Source organism: Hippoglossus hippoglossus, chromosome 15 (assembly GCF_009819705.1).
Source record: "Hippoglossus hippoglossus isolate fHipHip1 chromosome 15, fHipHip1.pri, whole genome shotgun sequence".
NCBI classification, from domain to species: Eukaryota; Metazoa; Chordata; class Actinopteri; order Pleuronectiformes; family Pleuronectidae; genus Hippoglossus; species Hippoglossus hippoglossus.
The window spans coordinates 22429684-22447563 of record NC_047165.1 but is presented as its reverse complement, the minus strand read 5'-3'; positions in this window follow the sequence as shown (position 1 = coordinate 22447563).

Sequence of the window (17880 nt, the reverse complement as noted above, 5' to 3'; positions counted from 1 at the left end):
CAGTTCTTCATGTCATTGATTACCCGTGATTAACCATTACCCAGTAGCATTAACCTCTACACTTTGGAGCTCTCTGCCTACTGAACTCAGACACACAACCCCAAGTTTCTTTTAAATCTCGTCTTTAAATCTTTCCCTTTTGAAAGCTTTTGGGAATCTTTGATTTGTGTTCACTCAAACTTTTTCAACTGGTTTTATTTTGGTAATTTTTACCGCTTTGTCTCTTATGTGGCCTTTTAGTCTACTGCCTTGCCTGGTATTTAATTTGATGATTTATGACTTGTTGTTTGGCACTTTATAACATTGTTTAGAAAAGTGCTATATAATTAAAGTTTCTTTAATATTCTAATGTTGTGGATTGATGTATACATGCACACGCACACACACATACTTCCGTTCATTGTGGACAGCCTAACCAAAACATTATCCCTAACATTACCATGAGCAATTCATGTCTAACCACAATTCACATCTTACTCTTAAACTTAACCTCAACCTTAGAAATATTGTTTTGCCTCATTAGGACCAGGCTTTGGTCCCCATAAGCTCTATATATTTCTGTATATACGTGTGTGTGTGTGTGTGTGTGTGTGTGTGTGTGTGTGTGTATCAGTGTTTATTTATACAATGGCTGTTCTCCTGGGAATTCACCATTAGTCTGGGTTCCATGTTTGGGGTGGTTTTGTTTTGCACTTCCATTGCGCTCGTGGTTATACAGTCACACAGTATGGTGCTAATTAATGCTTTCAGTGGTACTGTTTTTGTTGCACTTATAAAGTGGGCCAAGGCTAACAGACAAACTAGCATCAAATCCCAGCTGAACTGGATGTAAGTGAGGCTTGGTTGTGTCTTACAACCTACAGCTGTGCAGTGGGAGGTTGGTTCTGTCTCTGCCCAGCACGGTGAGCACTCATGGCACAGATCCACTGGTTTTACCACAAGATCATGATCCCACAGCTCTAGGTCCACTCCTGATAATGTTGTTTACCGCAACAACCTCTTTGTGCACGCATACATAAGCATGTTACACACATGCATTCACTTTAACACGTGCACACAGAGCCAGCAGGGCATACAGCTTGCACACTACATACAGTAATACATTGCTGAATATCAAAGGAAATTACCCTTCACCTCAGTGCATGGATCTTAGTGAGTTCCTTAACCAGAGGAATGGGCTTTGAACCAGGCAGATTCCCCCAGGGCCTGTATCCCGGCCCCTCCCCAGAACGCTGCGCTGGATAAGGGCCGTAATTCCCACTTTTAGGTTTCCATTAATCTGATCCTGACACAGGGGAGATGGGCTGCTTTGCATATCGCCTTCCCAAGATGGAGGGCTATTTACATGATCGCCTCCAGATTGAATATGATCAGTGGCCCACCTCCTCTGCCGTCCTCTGCAGCTGAGGCAGAGAAATGCAGATTTCCCTTCGGTGGGTATTTGCTGCATTACCATGGGTGAAATATTATTCACTCAGGTATACAGTATCCGCCATAGTGTTTTAATACATCTCAAGTTAGACTTGATGGATATGTGTTATGGATATTACAGCTCCGTGCTTGATTCCCTTGACAAAGGCCAAATTTCTTTTATGAATGTGACAGCAGACATGGATAGATCGACCCATTTATCATTGCTCACTGATAGCGCTTCACATTATCGCTACCAATGAGCGAGCCCCCCCGCACACACTCTCAACAAATGCGAGGAACACTAGTGAACAGTGTTGCATTTGAAACCATGAAGGCAAAACCCCATGTAAATGTATCTGTAATGAACGCCGCATACAGGAGGTGCATTATTCTCTTTCTGCTACATTTGTTTCTGAATATCAAATGAATATGATAAATGTGCAGCAAGGGGGCGGCAGCGGCGGCGGCGGGGGAAGCAAAGTAAGCCGACGATATGAGATGAGTGATATTGCTATTACACCACCAACAATGAGCAGCAGAAGTTGAGACGGTGTAAGACTGTAGCGTAGGGGGCAAACACACACACAGAGAAACACTGACACACACACACAAACACAGTGGAGTTTCTATGACTACTTGCCTAAATCTACTGTATCCTTACCCTAACCGTAGAAAATGTTTTTGCCTTAAATATTAAATGAATTATATAATGGGGACTTGCTTTTTGTCCCCAGAGGGAAGGCAAGTCTCCATACAGTGAGTGTGTAAACAGACTTATATCCCCACAACACAAAGGATACGTAGACCACACATACTCCACCTCCTATGTAAACACGTTTTCTCCTTGTATGCCCATCATTATCCATCACCTTTTTTCAGTGTGTCAAACAGAGACATGATCCCACGCTCATGTGAGTCCCAGTTGTGAGCTGATACGCAGCGAGACAACAGAAAATAATGGAGTATCACTGTACAAACCCTAACGCTGTATAGTGTGATGAAAGAGCAAATCTGCACTCACGCACTACCGGTGAAATGCTGGTGAGGAAAGGCTGGCCAAACGTGCTCTTGTATTTTACTTCTCACTCTTGGCAGGACACTAGTAGGTGGATATAATCACACCAAAAGTGGAGCTGTTCTGTCTGAGACAATAGGAAGAAAATGTTTTTTTTATTACAAACTCACTTCTGTTGCATTTTCTAGTGGAAATCATGCATTATGTGGCCCTCTGTCCGGCTCGATCATCACCCACGAAGGCTTAACACATGGAGCTAATTGTCACTTTGACTTACGCTTCATGTAAATAGTGTGACAGAAACCCATCATGCATCCTCAGTCACTTTGTCTCGGCCTGTTTCGGGCGCAGGGAAAACATTCAAGCTTCCTGTAAGTGCATTTCATGCTTTTAATTGACACCATTGCATGTTAATTCGAAGCATGTCACGGATGTGTCACACCAGCAAGCTGCCGGTGTCTGACCTCATGTAATGTCGAATTACATTTCAGCACCTCATTGCCGTGGCAACAGATAAGCTTCTGCTAGGTGCTGCCAAGCGGTTCAAACAGTCATAGGTGTTTATTTTCCTCCTTCACGGTGCCCTCTTCATATAGGTGGCCAGAGAACAGGCTGCATAGTGTTGTTGTTTTTAAATTAATTTCCCTGCTACTGATCACTTCCCCCTCCTTTCTCACTCTAGTCTATCTCATGTCTCTGACTATTCCCCAGAATGGTAAGGACAATCTAAAAACAACCAGTGAGCAGCTCTGTATTGATGAGGGAGGTCAAAGGAGAATGGTCAGACTGGTTGGAGCTGACAGAAAAGTTATGTTAACTCAGATAATCACTCTTTACAACTGTGGTGAACAGAGAAGCGTCAGAATGAACAACAACCGTGAGGTGGAGGATCAACAACATCAGAGCCCACGTCAGGTTCCACTCCTGTCAGCCAGGAACAGAAATGTGAGGCTGCAGTGACACCGACTCACCAACACTGGACAGTTGAAGACTGAAACATGTAGCCTGGTCTGATGAATGTGGATTTCTGCTGAGGCTGCAGGTGTAGAGTCACAATCTGGAGTCAACATCATGAATCCATGGAGTCCACCTCTCTACAACAGTCCAATGTTGCCACACTTACAGTCTATCTTGGTCAGTATTGTTTCTGACCACATTCTTACCTTCATGGCCACAGTTTACCATCTACTAATGGCTACTTCCTACAGGACAATGCTTAGTTCAGTGAACTTCATCAAAGTGCTTGGTTACTTTGCTTGGCTTTTCATAAAAGCATACGTTAATTCCTAAGTCATAATTGGAAAATGTTGTATTCCTTTCAGACAAAAACTTCCATATGGAGCTTTCATACTACCATTTGTTATCAAGGTCACACAATTGTCCTGATCTCATTTCCACCATTTCACAGTCCCAAGCGAGTCAAGAAGGATTCCAAATGGCTGCTGCGATGGCCGCGAGATGGGAGCTATAAAAGCAGGGGTGATTGTCTTTGACGCCTCACGGTGTGTCTCACACTCCTGTATCCGGTCGAAGAGCAATAGCACTGGCCCCAAGAATAGCTCCAAATTATTCATAGCAAGGTATGACAAGCTCCGGTGAAAAATATGACTGTGTCTGGGTCCGTTGCTGCAGGCCACCGGAAGAGATTAAATATAAATCTATTAGCCTGTAAGTAATACGCGATCACATCAGAGGAAGGACAACCTCTCACTGGACAGCAACTCTGTGACGCGACGATATCTTACAGACGTATGGTCATCACACCTCCCAATCCACCGAGAGTCAATCACATGAAGAAGTGATTAACTACAGGCGTGATTAAGTGATAACTGTATGTCCGTTATGAACACGTAAGCTTTACTGAGTGGCTCCTGACAAGAACCCGGCGGACCAGTCTCAATCAAGACATGTGAATACAAGGAAGCCAAAAGGACATTAATGAAAGAAAAGGCATCTTTATATTTCTGTAAAGAAAAATGTAAATGAACACACAGAGACTCATCACCAACCCTAACTCCTAACCCTTATTCTCTTACAGTATTTTAGCTCATTGTTTTGTTTTTTCTTGGGCCTGGTTTTAATGGTTTAAAATTCATTACGAACTACTGATGGAAACCACAAGTCCTTTAAACAAACCTGCAAAAACACAGAATTATGACCAAGATGTTTTAGAGTTAAACATAAGTATACATAAGACACATAGTGTTAGAATATATAACAAAACATAGTTTCATATGCAAAAAGAAATAAAATCATTTAAGATATTCTCACTGTTCCAAGACCAATTGCCTTTATTTCAAAATGAGTTTCTCTCGCAAACTTCATGCAGGAGTCAAATAAATCAATCAAATTGATTTCAAAGGACCAAATTAGCAGGAGGAGAACAAGCAGGATAATTTAAACTTGATAATAGCATGTATCCAAATCAAATTGAATTGAATTCTACTCTAAAGAAATGTCAATCAATCAATCAATCAATCAATCAATCAATCAATCAATCAATCAATCAAATTTTATTTGGATAGTCCATATTCACGAATCACAATTTGTCTCATAGGGCTTAACAAGGTGTGACATCCTCTTTCCTTAGCCCTCAAGGAAAAACTACCAAACAAAAAGACCTATTAACACGGGGAAAACGTAGAAAACTCAGAGAGAGCGACATGTGAGGGATCCCTCTCCCATATATATTACTGAGCAGTAACTTCTTTACTCATAAAAACATACAGTAAACTTCTACACAGGGAAACCGGTTAAAGCTATGGTTGGTAATCCTTGAAAACCTTGCGAGAGCAGGCTACACTTTGAAAGGATGCCACAGATACACCCCACATCCTCCCATTGGTCCTTTTGTCCAAACTACACCCTCAAAACACATGAACGCACACGGCCTGACGACTGCGAGAAGCCTGACTGTTCCGTGACTCTCTCCCTAACTTCTGGCTCATGTTTCTGCTTCAGCTGTGTATGTCTCTCCGGGTGAGACTCAGGTCATGTACAGTGAGAGCACAGGCAGGGTGCACACAGGCAGGCAGGTCAGTTAGTGACAGACAGATAATTTGACCACTCATTTCATTTGGTCCAAATTGTATTATTGATGGCTATTGGGACGTGAAGAGGAGTAAATAAGTTAAGTGTTTCAAAAACAACTCACCAGCCCTACATTTAACAAATGTAATATGGTCGATTTCATAGTTTTTACAGTATATAATGTATTTTATTGGACAGTTGTAAATAATGCATTACTGTAACAGGAACATTTTGCCATTGCAGGTGGTTGTGATGAAGCAGTTCTTTTTCTTTTGACATATTCAATTTTTAACAGTGCAAAACCCCCAATTAGAACAATTATGTTGATCATTAAGTCCTGAAACTCACACTCTCTGAAAACAACAAACAAATCTTCTGTTGCAGTAATACTGTTTCAAGCTCTTTTCAATTCAACCTTGAATTTTCAGCACCTCAAAACAAAAGAGAATAAGGGAAGTTAATGGAACAAATTGAATCAAAAAACAGATAAAAGCTGCTGTGTTGATGGTCCACACGTCCACAATTGTTCATAATGATGACATCATATGAAAAGCTACTTTTTAGTGAACATATGCATCACATCTTAGAAGGTGATCATATTTTCTGTATTAAAAATGTTGTAGTGCTGTAACATTCGAGCATTAACTAGCAACTGTGGACATCAATGTAGTTAAGTAAAAGCAAAACATTTCCTTGTAGATGAGCTCAGTATCAGGGTTAAACTCCAAGCATAAGTACCTGTAATTGTAAACTGTAGGCAAGTACATTACTAAAGTGAATGTACTTAATAAGATTCATTCACAGATATATAAGTAAGCAGGCCCCTTATAGAGAAGCAGCTCTGTGAAGTAAATAAACTGTAAGAGCTAGACGGAACTTTAATCACTGTAAATTTCAACAAATGCGAAGGTTAAAGGTCATGGTTACTAGGGTTATTATAATCAGAGGTAAACATGATGGAGCAAAAGGGAATTAGAAGGATAAAAGTTGGTGAAGGATGAGAATCAAGCATTTTAAAATCACCCTGTCTTCTCTTATTCTGGTGCCTTGTTGTTGTTATTGTGAGGCTGCAGTGATCTATCGAATATTGAACATTGTTTGTGAGCAAAGTGGCAGCTTGTTATAAAGGCTGGACTGGGGAATGAGCTCATCAGGCCTTACGGTTATCAAAGAATTACGACTGGGCACAAATCCTCCACTTTATTTAAGCAGGTTATTTAGGAGCTTGTTTACCCCTCAGCCAGAAGCTCTAAGCAGTGCACTTGATCACTGGCAGTGTGAAACTTTGGACTGTATGCATACACAGGGAGGAAGGTGCTGCACAACAGGATCACAATCGCACACATGCATGCACACACACACACACACACACACACACACACACACACACACACACACACACACACACACACGCACACAGTCTCACTCGCTCTTACCCGCCAACACACATACAGCTCACTTTTAGCCCTCAGGCGTCGCATTTGAGAGTTTCATTTACTTGATTAAATCATATTTGCATATGGAAATTGTTTGAAAATGATATTAATTTGTTTTATTCAAAGGAGAATTACTTTTTCATATTAAAGCTAAATCAGACGAAGGCTGCAGCAGTGACAGGTGATGATATTGAACTTTGCTCAGCTGAGGCCTGGCGGCATTACCATGCTCGTGTGTATACACACAAAGCTTGTGTCTTTTCTCGGGTATAAATCAGTTTACATTTGTCCGTCTCAGGTGTCCAACTTGGCATCCCAAATCCTGCTCCTCTTCCTCCATTTTAATAAAGACGAAGGTCATTTGCGCGGCAGCAGGCGGCAGGATTTTCCTCAACCTTGTGCGTCGTGTCCAGGTGTATGTGACTGATGCGGCGCCGTGAGACCGCACCGTGGGACAGATCTCCTCCTGAGCCAACTTAACTTATCAGGAACACGGAGCAAAAAAATCAGGCTAATTAATTAAGAACAGTATTAGAAGTAATGGGATATTATAATATAAATTGCTACATTCTGGAACCAATTTAATCCAATTACTGGAACCCCTCATGAATATAATACCTCCACAATCACTCTGTCAGAGTCCAAAGGGAGATGTGTCTGACTATTAAGACTGAAAGAAAAGGGAAAGGGAAAAAAAAAAGCTGCTCCCTTTTAACAGTGAACACCAGTGATGATTTAAATGGTTGAGAGGAACTGTTCATTTGAGTAATAAACCTAATGATGATTTTTTTTCCCCCCTAATTGACATTTCGACCATTTACAACCTGAGTAGGTTTTTGTTTGAGCTCCCATGTGTTTGATAAAGACGAATGACTCTAAAGGCTGATTGGTGCTTTTTCTCTTAATGGCCTCTACCCAATTAAAGAAAATGTCTTAAAAGAAACAAAAGAGTACAATTTTACACCAGTTAAAGTGGAGTGCTTTTCGGAGGAGTGGATAGGAAGAAGTGACATTAGGAATGACGCCAACTTTAAGAATCATTTCACGAGGGATAAATCCACATCACAGCATATAAAACTTAAATGAATGCTTTTGAGGAGATTTAGAGTTTGGAGGCGACGCTGGAACTCATCACTTTATAGAAGGAGATAGTTCTCTCCATACGATAGTTTAACCGCATCCTTCCACCATGTTTCGTGGTAATCCGCCTTGAGGTTTTTGTGTAATCTTGCTCTAAAAACAAACGGAGAGGGTTGAAAATTGAACATCCAAGGTGGAGGGGAAACCATGAAAAGAGAAACAGGGATGAAAAGAGAAAGTAATGGAGAAATGATACAGAAAGTGTGTATTGGAGCTAAAGAACAACAGGGTGCGAGAGAGAGGAAGCTTAAACATTTCATAGTATTCCATGTATTTGAGTGTAATCAATTAAATGTGTGGAGCTACGCTGTTGACGGGGGTAGACACTGATGCATCCTGAAAACCCATCAGAGGCACTGATCACGAATTCAGACGGTAACTTCTCCGGGCTGGGAACAAAGTGGTCGTAAAACTTTCCAAAGAAGAAATGAAATTATTCAACCGCACCTTGATGCATATTCAATTATATCAACTTCTTTTTCGGACCAGAGCAAAACAAGAGGAGAGATGTCATTAAACAGACACATAAGGATGTTAGTGTGAGATATGGAGGAGTATATGAAAGAGGAGCCCTGTATTCCCCGGTGAATCCCTCAGACAATCAAGCCAAAGAATGGAGCAGAATGAATTGAGATGCGTGTTGTTGCTGTTTGTGAGAAAATCCTCGGCTCACCAGTAAAGCTATTATCCCATACCAGCAAATACAATAAAATTTGAATCAATTCAGTTTTACTGATACCCTCACAAGCAATTTAGCAGGTAGTGCTGGTAGAGCCACAGAGCAACATCTCATCCCACCTTATTCTCATCAACAAACAGCACATAATACAATAACACACAATGTAATTGTAACGGTAGATGCAGTGGAGAAACACTATGGCCCTCTTTGTTTTGGTGGTATTATTTTACGCTTAGAGATGGTAAATGTCCATATAATTGCATCTGACATGCCTTAAACAGCTTTCTGCTTCAGTGTATTGCTATAGACTATAATGCAATTTGTCTGTTTAGTAGATTAAATCATCTCTGTTTAAAACGGGGTGATATATGCACACGTTTATTCTCTTGTTTAAGTTAAGAGAAAACTGTCAATGTGATTTTAAATTTAAATTGTCTGAAACATACCTTCAAGTGGTTCTTTACAGCAGCTAAACACTCAACACACTATTAAAGTATGAGCTGATTTTTTGTTACAAGTACATTAACTATTAACTACTGGGTATCTCAAGCAGTCAACTGAATTTGTTGAGGGCAAAGCCTCTTTTGAGAACTATTGAGCCAAAGAACCAAACTTGTAGAGCAAAAAACTAAAATGAAAAAGTGAATTACGAAAATAAGCAAGGCCCAGCAAGTGTCATCAGAAGGTGGCAGTATAGAGTACAATGTGGCTGTATTAAACAGACGAAAAGTAGAATTTGTGAACCAGGAACATAAGTTGTTGGCCAACCACTAAAAGTAAGATGAAGAAGCGAAAAAAATCTTGGTCATTTATGAGAAGAAAGTGGAGGAAAGTGGAGAAAGAGCTTCAGGATTTTTTTTTTTTTCAATTGGGCAAGTTGTATCAATGGAGCGACGCCTGCGAGCCAGTTCAGGCAGCCAACTCGAGCTGCTCTAATCATGTGACATGCCTCTCTCTCTAAAATCCTGTGTCATACACACCCTCCCAGTATGGCGACCTTTTTAAGCCGCAAAGATTTCCTGTCTCTCCCTTTGCTTGTCAATGGCTCTGCAACAACCTGTAGGCCCCAACAGGAGGTAAAATCATTTTACTCCTCTCTCCCCATTATATTTATGTAATCTTATCTGGAGAAGTGATGAAGTTGGAGCCTAGACACCAAACTCTTTATGTTCTGCTGATGCAATACACTTCTCAAACATAAGTTGTAGGTTCCACTGCTGCCGTCTGAAGAAGTGTGAGGGAGACTAGAGAATATCAGAAGAATATCAAAAGAATATCCTTCAAATTTTTGTGAGTTTAGTCTAAAGCTAAGAAAAAGACGAGGAGCAGGGAAGGTTGCTCCTTGAACTTTTACAAAAGTAAAAATTGACAATTTCCTGCAACCCTGGGTCTGTCTGGATGTCAGTTTGACATTTGTCTATTGTGTTCCTTTTGTTTTGTTTTGCAGCATGCACTGTAAAAGTATTTTTGTTCAAGCTAGATAAGTTTGGGTTCTTTACAGAGCCACAGATCAAAGCTTATTTGACCTAATTGCCTCCTGCTGTTTCCACTTTTCCCACTGTTTCTTAAATCTGTCTCTCCACTTATGGAAGTGCTCCTTTCACACTACAAACAAGCAGTAATGCAACACCCTTAATGTGGCCGCCAGATTCTGTACAACAAGAGCCGGTAGTCACTCAATTTAGAGAGAACTCTGCTGAAGTGAATATGTAAATATATTGTCCTTGAAGATAATACACTTTTTCAAATGTAATATTCTGACACCCTGTGTTTGGTAAGAAGGGGCAAAAAGACAAAAATCTGTTTACTCTTCTAATATGAGGGCAAAAGCAGTTTAAATTTTCAAAACAGATTAACTGTGTTTTCTAGTGTGAAGCAGTGAAAAAGCAAGCACACTTTACAAAATGAAAACTAGAATGGCACTCAGTAGAGCACATACATCCGCCAAGGCCCAACAGTCCCCTTATATTCAAACAAGCTGCAGCAAATTTTATATACAAAGCCATCAGTCCTCTAAATGTGCCTGATTTAGATCAAGCTCTATGAATTGTTATACAACGGTGAACAAGTTGAAAAATGTCCTATCTATCAATGTTAAAGATAAGAAAAGGATGAAAATGTACTGTTTTCCTCCCTGACCCATACCACATCCTTCCGCTAAGTTTAGTGGTAATCTGCTCAGTAGTTTTTGTGTAATCTTACAAACAAACAAACCAAATGACAGCAGTGAAAACACACCCTCCTCGGCAAAGGTAAAGATACAACTAAATCACACAAGTTGTGCCAGATAGTTGACCTAAAGAGCACTCCACCATTTTAATATTTAACTCCTATAGAAATGTTGGACTCACAATGGGCAGTTTTAAATGTCAGTACCCACAATGCAACTCGAACACCAACAGGTGGGTTGTGGATTTGGATGTGTTGAGTCATTAAGCATTAAACAGGGATGAGGTCTGGTGAGCACACTTCTTTATTACATATTTTCATATTCAAACTTGTAATCTTCAGCCCAAACTGACGTCAACTCAAAGCCTCAAAAGTAGTATGACAACCCATGACCCGGTGGGATGAGTAAAATGCATTGTTTCCTTTTAAGTGACCTGAGTGTTTAAACTAGCCATACCAAGCCATTGTTCCTTGAAGATAAGATGTTATTCTACCCTGCTGCTATTTGAAAAACTTGCATTGTACGTTTGTGTTGGTTGACGAGTGTTATTTTCTTTCCCAGTCAAGTTTCCCACACTGACACTCTGTTAATCACTTTAACCTCAGGGCAACGCTTCTCTGAAACTCAGCTTGTGACTGAAGTCATTTTTAGTGCAGGGCTTTGGCAGATGGCAGAGAGGTGAGTCTCTGTTTAAAGCTACTTATTCTTGGTCCCCATCTTTAACCATATTAATCACATCATTCCAAGCCTTTTGTTAATGTGTGTATGTATCTGAAAGGTGTGCATATCTATTCGTGTATTCAACGATTACTCATGTTCACACATAAGTTGAAACTATATGTGGCTTCACTGACAATAACGTGTGTGTGTGTGTGTGGGAGTGGATTTGGCCCTCTCTCTTTGTAACTGTGACCCTATTACAGGTGTTTGCTCTGTCGGATGGCAGAGACACAGGGAAGCTAAACTGGAAAGCCCATAATCCGCACATCATACACACAATGTGTCAAATATGATTTGTATGACAGCCCCCCAACCCCTCCATGACATGCTGCTGCTATATTAAATCAGAATGTGATGATAAATATCATTAACATCATACAATTACTGTGAGTTAGCAGCCAAATGCTGGAGGATTTGGTCGATTATCTATCAATTCATTTATGAGGGAACATTGTATATAAATACCCAATGAGACATGCAAGCTAATATTAAGTATAAATGAGTTGATGAAGAAGCTGCAGTGAAACCTAGATTTTTCTTTTTCCTTCCATTCCAGATTCCAATTTTAGTCACAACTATGAGCATGAGCATCTTTCTAAAGCTGCCTACTTTTAATGTTTAGTTTAGTTCAGGTGGGTGTTTTACTGAGATCATAATCTGCACAGACTCTGGCTCCTTATGACATCAACAACACATGGTGGCGTTATTCACAAGTATCCGAGGTATTTTGGCTTTGTTTTACAGTGGGAGGAAGTGGAGACATCTCGTCCATTTCAGTGTGATAGGAACTACCTCAAATTTAAACACTTATTTTTTAGGGATAGCAAATGTATTTGACGTGGCATTCATGCTCTATATCCTACCTTCGAACTAGAGGGGCAGGGGTTTACATCCCAAACTGCAGCCAACCACCAGGGGGCGATCAAGATTGGTTTGACTTTTTGAAGCTGTCATGTCATCCAACTTTATAAAGTCGTTTGGACGAAAACAGCAACACGCCAAAAATGGAGGGAGTGACACTTTTAATGTGTGAATCAAGTTATTTTCTTGAACTTTCAGTTTCTTCATTTCAAAGAACATTTTGACAGTATTACCATGTGGTAGAATAGTGCCCCATCGGAACAGCCACTATGATGTGGTTGTGTCGGGGCTCCCTGCCGTACACCTCACAAGCTGGACGCCCAGAAATGATGGCATGTAACTGAGCTGTAATTTGTAACGATTGACCCAGAGGGCTGGCTATTAGCAATTGTCCGCTGTAATGATCCCTTTAGCATTAGAAAGTGGTGCCCGCACCCACTTAACTTGTTATTTATAGATCATGTCAGGCCAGTAATAAACATAAAGCATAAAGCTGCAGCTAATGTGCTGCTATTGAAATCTGGACATGAGCAATTTTATGAATTCAAATAATTCACTGGACTATTCCAGTAGCGCTGAGTGTCTCAGAAAAGGTTAGCAGTGAGTGTGTGTGTGTGTGTGTGTGTGTGTGTGTGTGTGTGTGTGTGTGTGTGTGTGTGTGTGTGTGTGTGAGTGTGTGTGTGTGTGTGGACTTGTTTAACTTCATTTATGGGGTTTGGAAACTGGCATTTGAGTTTGTGTGTGTGTGTGTGTGTGTGTCATTTGAAAGGTGTCAATAGCAGCACAACTACAACCTAACTCTAACAACAGTACAGTCAAACAGGATGTAGTGATCACTGCATTTAAACTACATTTGAATAAGTGGTTGAATACACTTTATTCAGTGTTTTCTTTTAAACCAAAGTATCATCTACATGCACAAGAGTGCAGCGCAAGGCAGCCATGTTGGGGACCTTGAAACCATCTTTTCAGATTGGCTCCTGGCTTTTTTGCTCCAGAGACTTTTCACAGTGATAAGGCTGATGGGTGGTATGGGTTCCACAAAATATATTAAAGTGACGAAAATTAAATATTCCCTGTTCACCTTCAAAAACAGAAAATATACAAAAATATCATTACATTGATTTGAATTACCCTTTGTAACAGCTCTGATAACCTTTGACTCAAATAAATGAAATGGTTCTTTTTTATTTTGGAGTACTGCTGAATGGCTTTTGATTTTGTTTAATGTAAATCTGCATGAAAAGCAGTTTGTGTTTCTGAGTGTTGACCTGGCTTCCTGTGTGCAGGGATGTTCAGTAGCCCTGAGAGAAGAGATTTCTGCCACCATCTCTTGGTGTGGTGATTCGAAACACCATCCCATAGACGACATGTCATACTTCATGAGAATCGCATTGTAAACAGACATGGCTGCATGATCTCAAATGACTTGTGGAACGATAACTAAATAGTAAACACCAGCACATGAGTTATATTATGTCCAATGTCACAATTAAACTTAAACTTATACTTCACTCAAATGGCTTCAATTTGAGCAACACTGATCTCTGCTCGGTGCAAAGACTAAAACTTTGGTTCAATGGCACCGTTATGCTGCTTATAGGTGACATGTGGGATTTATTTATTATTATGATAAACTAGATGAAATATTGTTGTCTGACCTCCAATGTGCATGGTAAAAATCACTTCAGAAGTTGAAAGCAAAATGTCTCAACTTTACACAAGCTTTCTTCAAGATAAACATGGAATCAGGTGGACTGTGTATTTGTGTGTATTGTGTTCAGATCAGTGTATTGTGTGTGAATGTGTGTGTATAGTGTTCAGATCAGTGTATTGTGTGTGTATGTGTGTGTGTGTGTGTGTGTGTGTGTGTGTGTGTGTGTGTGCGTGTGTGTGTGTGTATTGTTCAGATCAGTTTATTTTTCAGTTTCCTTTAAACCTGCTTGTTTGAGGTGCCGTCCACGCTGTCTTTTATTTACACTGTGTGCACATGTAACAGTGTTTGTGCACAAGCGCTTACAATAATGTGTCCCTGTATGTGTGTGTTTGTGTGTGTGTGTGTGTGTGTGTGTGTGTGTGTGTGTGTGTGTGTGTGAGTGTGAGTGTGCAAACCGCCTGCTGCCTTTCCCCCCCATCGTATTGTTATCTTGAGCTTCTCAGGGAGAAATCCTCTTGTCCCCGAGGCTAGAGCCCCATACATAGCAGATGTTCCGCTGAAGAGGCCATGAATGTTTAATCATTTGTGTTATTGATGCTGCCTTTTTGTTTGTTAGCAACTTTGAGCGACTGTTAGGGTCTTATGTCTCTATTTTTGCATGTCATGTTTGTGTGTGTTTGTGTGTGTGTGCGTGTGACAAAGAGAGAGATCTTAGTACATTCACGGACATCAATCTTTTAATTTCAGTTTGAAATTTATTTATTTATTACCTAATATGCCCTGCAATGAATGAATAATGAAGTCTATTAAAAATGTTATTCAGGATCATTATTGAGTTTGCTGTGTCAAATATCACATCAATGCACTCTCATAAAAAGAGACAAGCTTTTTTTTTTCTTTTTTTGTTAAACAGAAAGTTAAACCCTTTCCCCTGATCATGGATGAACAAACTGGGCTCTGTCTCTAAACTGTGATTTGTTGGACTTAAAGCTGCTGTTTTAGTATTTGAGCTGACAGCCAGATTTGATCATAATTAGACAGCATGCCGTGGGCTTTGATTGGCACAGTAATTGGATTGTCATTGGGGCTGAAAAGCTATTATCTTTGGATCATGCCCCATGAAATTTGTTGGAAAAACTTCTGTGGCCGTCATTAAGTCGGCCATCTTGGGGGCCTTCGCAAATTAGCTTTTTTTTGCAGGGAAGGAAGAGAGAGCAGGAATAAGTGAGAAGGGAGAAAAAAAGAAAAGGTACCTGTGCACCGTTGGGACCCTTAGATCCTTCCAATCGCAGCAACAACAATCTGGGCCCTATTGATTAATGATATTAGCATAGCAGGTAGCGCTAAGTCTAAAAGCGCCGTGCTGGGTTATTGCCCATCGCTCTTGCCAGTAATGGGGCTGGGTGGGGTGAGGGGGTGGGTGTTTTGGGGGGAGGGCTGGGGGTGCAGAAAGTGAAGGAATGGGATAATGAGAAAGAGTTGAGCCTGTAAGGAGCGCAGGGGAGGGGAGGAAGAGGGGAAACTGCAGGGTGGCTTTTCATTTGCAATTGTTTATGTAAAGTATAACCATTTTAGAAGAATAAGTAGCACTACGAGGTAATGAAAGTGAGAATAGAGGTGTGAGATGTGAAATAAGTAACATTCCTCAAAGCTGTTCTGCAATTAAATCAACTTACACACTTCTGAAAGGAGAAAAAACACCTGCAAAGATTCCGTCGGCCTCTGTGTTTCCCTGCACTCCTGAGGTCACGAGTCGCAGTTACTTCCATGAAATCCATCCAAGGAATGAACAACAGCTTACTCACTGAACAAACTCACCAAGCTCTATATTAACTGTCAGTATTTTTCTTTTAAAAAACTACCAGTTTACACAGTTCATCTCAGCGAACTTCCCAAAAACAATTAGGAGATTGCAGAATTGAAGAGTATATAATTTTATTCCTGACATAAAAGTTTCAAAGCCCTCTCCAAGTGAAGGAATACAAAAGTTGAAAATGGTGAACTGTTTTAATCCGAGGTGTTGGCTTGAGATGCAGGGCATGGAACCACGTCTTGCCTGTTCTTGTCATGACTGTCGATTTTAATACTTGTCTTTAATTCCAGTGAGTTGTGAATTCACCTCATATGTCAGATGTCAAGAATCTGCTGTGGTCAGAAATATGCTAAATATGCAGCTCAAATATTGTATATGTATAAATAAGATTGTTTGAACTGCTCGGTCTTTGGCAGCACTGGTCTGTTTCCTGTCCAACATGTAGCAGCCAATATATATTACTAGGCATGTCCAGATGATAGATTGGGAGGCTGCTGTAAGTTTTATCATGTTTAACATAAATAAGTGCTGCAATGCTGCAACAATGTTGCCAACTTGGTTGTGCATAGGCCAGCTCTACGACTCAACACCGACAGATCCCCCACTACGATTTCATGAAATCAGACAAATCAGGCAAAAAATCCCAACGAAACATTAGCGAGAGAAGACATGTTGCATGAGCTTTCAATGTTGGGTGGTCAGCCTCATGTTGCTGGGGCTTCTAAATCTACATTGATTTCTTTAAGACTAAGGACTTGCTGACTTTGTGGGAGGGAATTTAGACTTTCTAAGGTCTTTTAAAGGGATGACCATGTCCCAACAATAGAAAAATAATGTAGCCTTGACATATAAAAATAATGTTTCAGAGCGTGTGTATGTATGTGTTTGCATGCATGTGCACTTCTATCTCCATGCCTCAGGCAAATGGCTCCTAAATTGACATTCCCACCCCTCAAGGCCAATTCCAATGCTGTAAACCCCCCAGGGGCCAAGAGGTGACAACATGACAACTCTACACACTGTTCTCACTCAGAAAAATGATGACATTAATGTACTTGGATACAACACTGTGTCATGCATTAGGGAGCATTCAGTTAGCGCTTACAATAATGTGTCCCTGTATGTGTGTGTTTGTGTGTGTGTGTGTGTGTGTGTGTGTATTGGTGCGTATGAGGCTAATCTATTACCTCTAGGTTATGATATAGGCTTTCTGCACACATAACAGCATATTTTGCATATGTGGATGCAGGGTTTATGCAAGATAATGAATGTAGCTTTACATCATATCTGAAAGGTGTAATACAGCAGGAGAATGTGTTGTTCTGGTGATGGCAGCCCTCTGTGTGTTCGCCCCGTCGCCGCGTCTGTGGGCAGAAGTTTCCATGCAGGCACTGTTGATCATGGCCTATCGAGCATCATCTGATTTGCATTCAGTGGATGCATCATTATTCACAACATTTGATGTCCACAAAAACACATTAGACCTCTCTGTTTAGGTGTCGAACGGCGATGGCCACGGCCGCACAGACATAGTTTGTGCGCCCAAACAGTCCAAATGTAAATTGATATAAGACAATGCCCCATTAACTTTTTCATTAATGGTTATAATGCATTCTGAGTGTCATCCGTGGGGGGTGCCTCCCTGAGCATGGCCATGCACACATGTGCCACACACACACACACACAGTGACAACATAGAGCCACACGAACATATTTGCAACACACGTTAATAATACATAAACGGATGTGGAGAAGTAGTACAGGAAAAACAGAAACACACACACACACACACATACACACACATTCAGACATCCCGATACCAGCAAACGTCACATGCGTTTAACTGCACACACTGAGCAGAGTTTCAACTTAAAATCTGTATATATCATTTAGCGCTGTTTTACTTTAATTAGACCATTATCGAACCTTCACCATTTCATACTGCC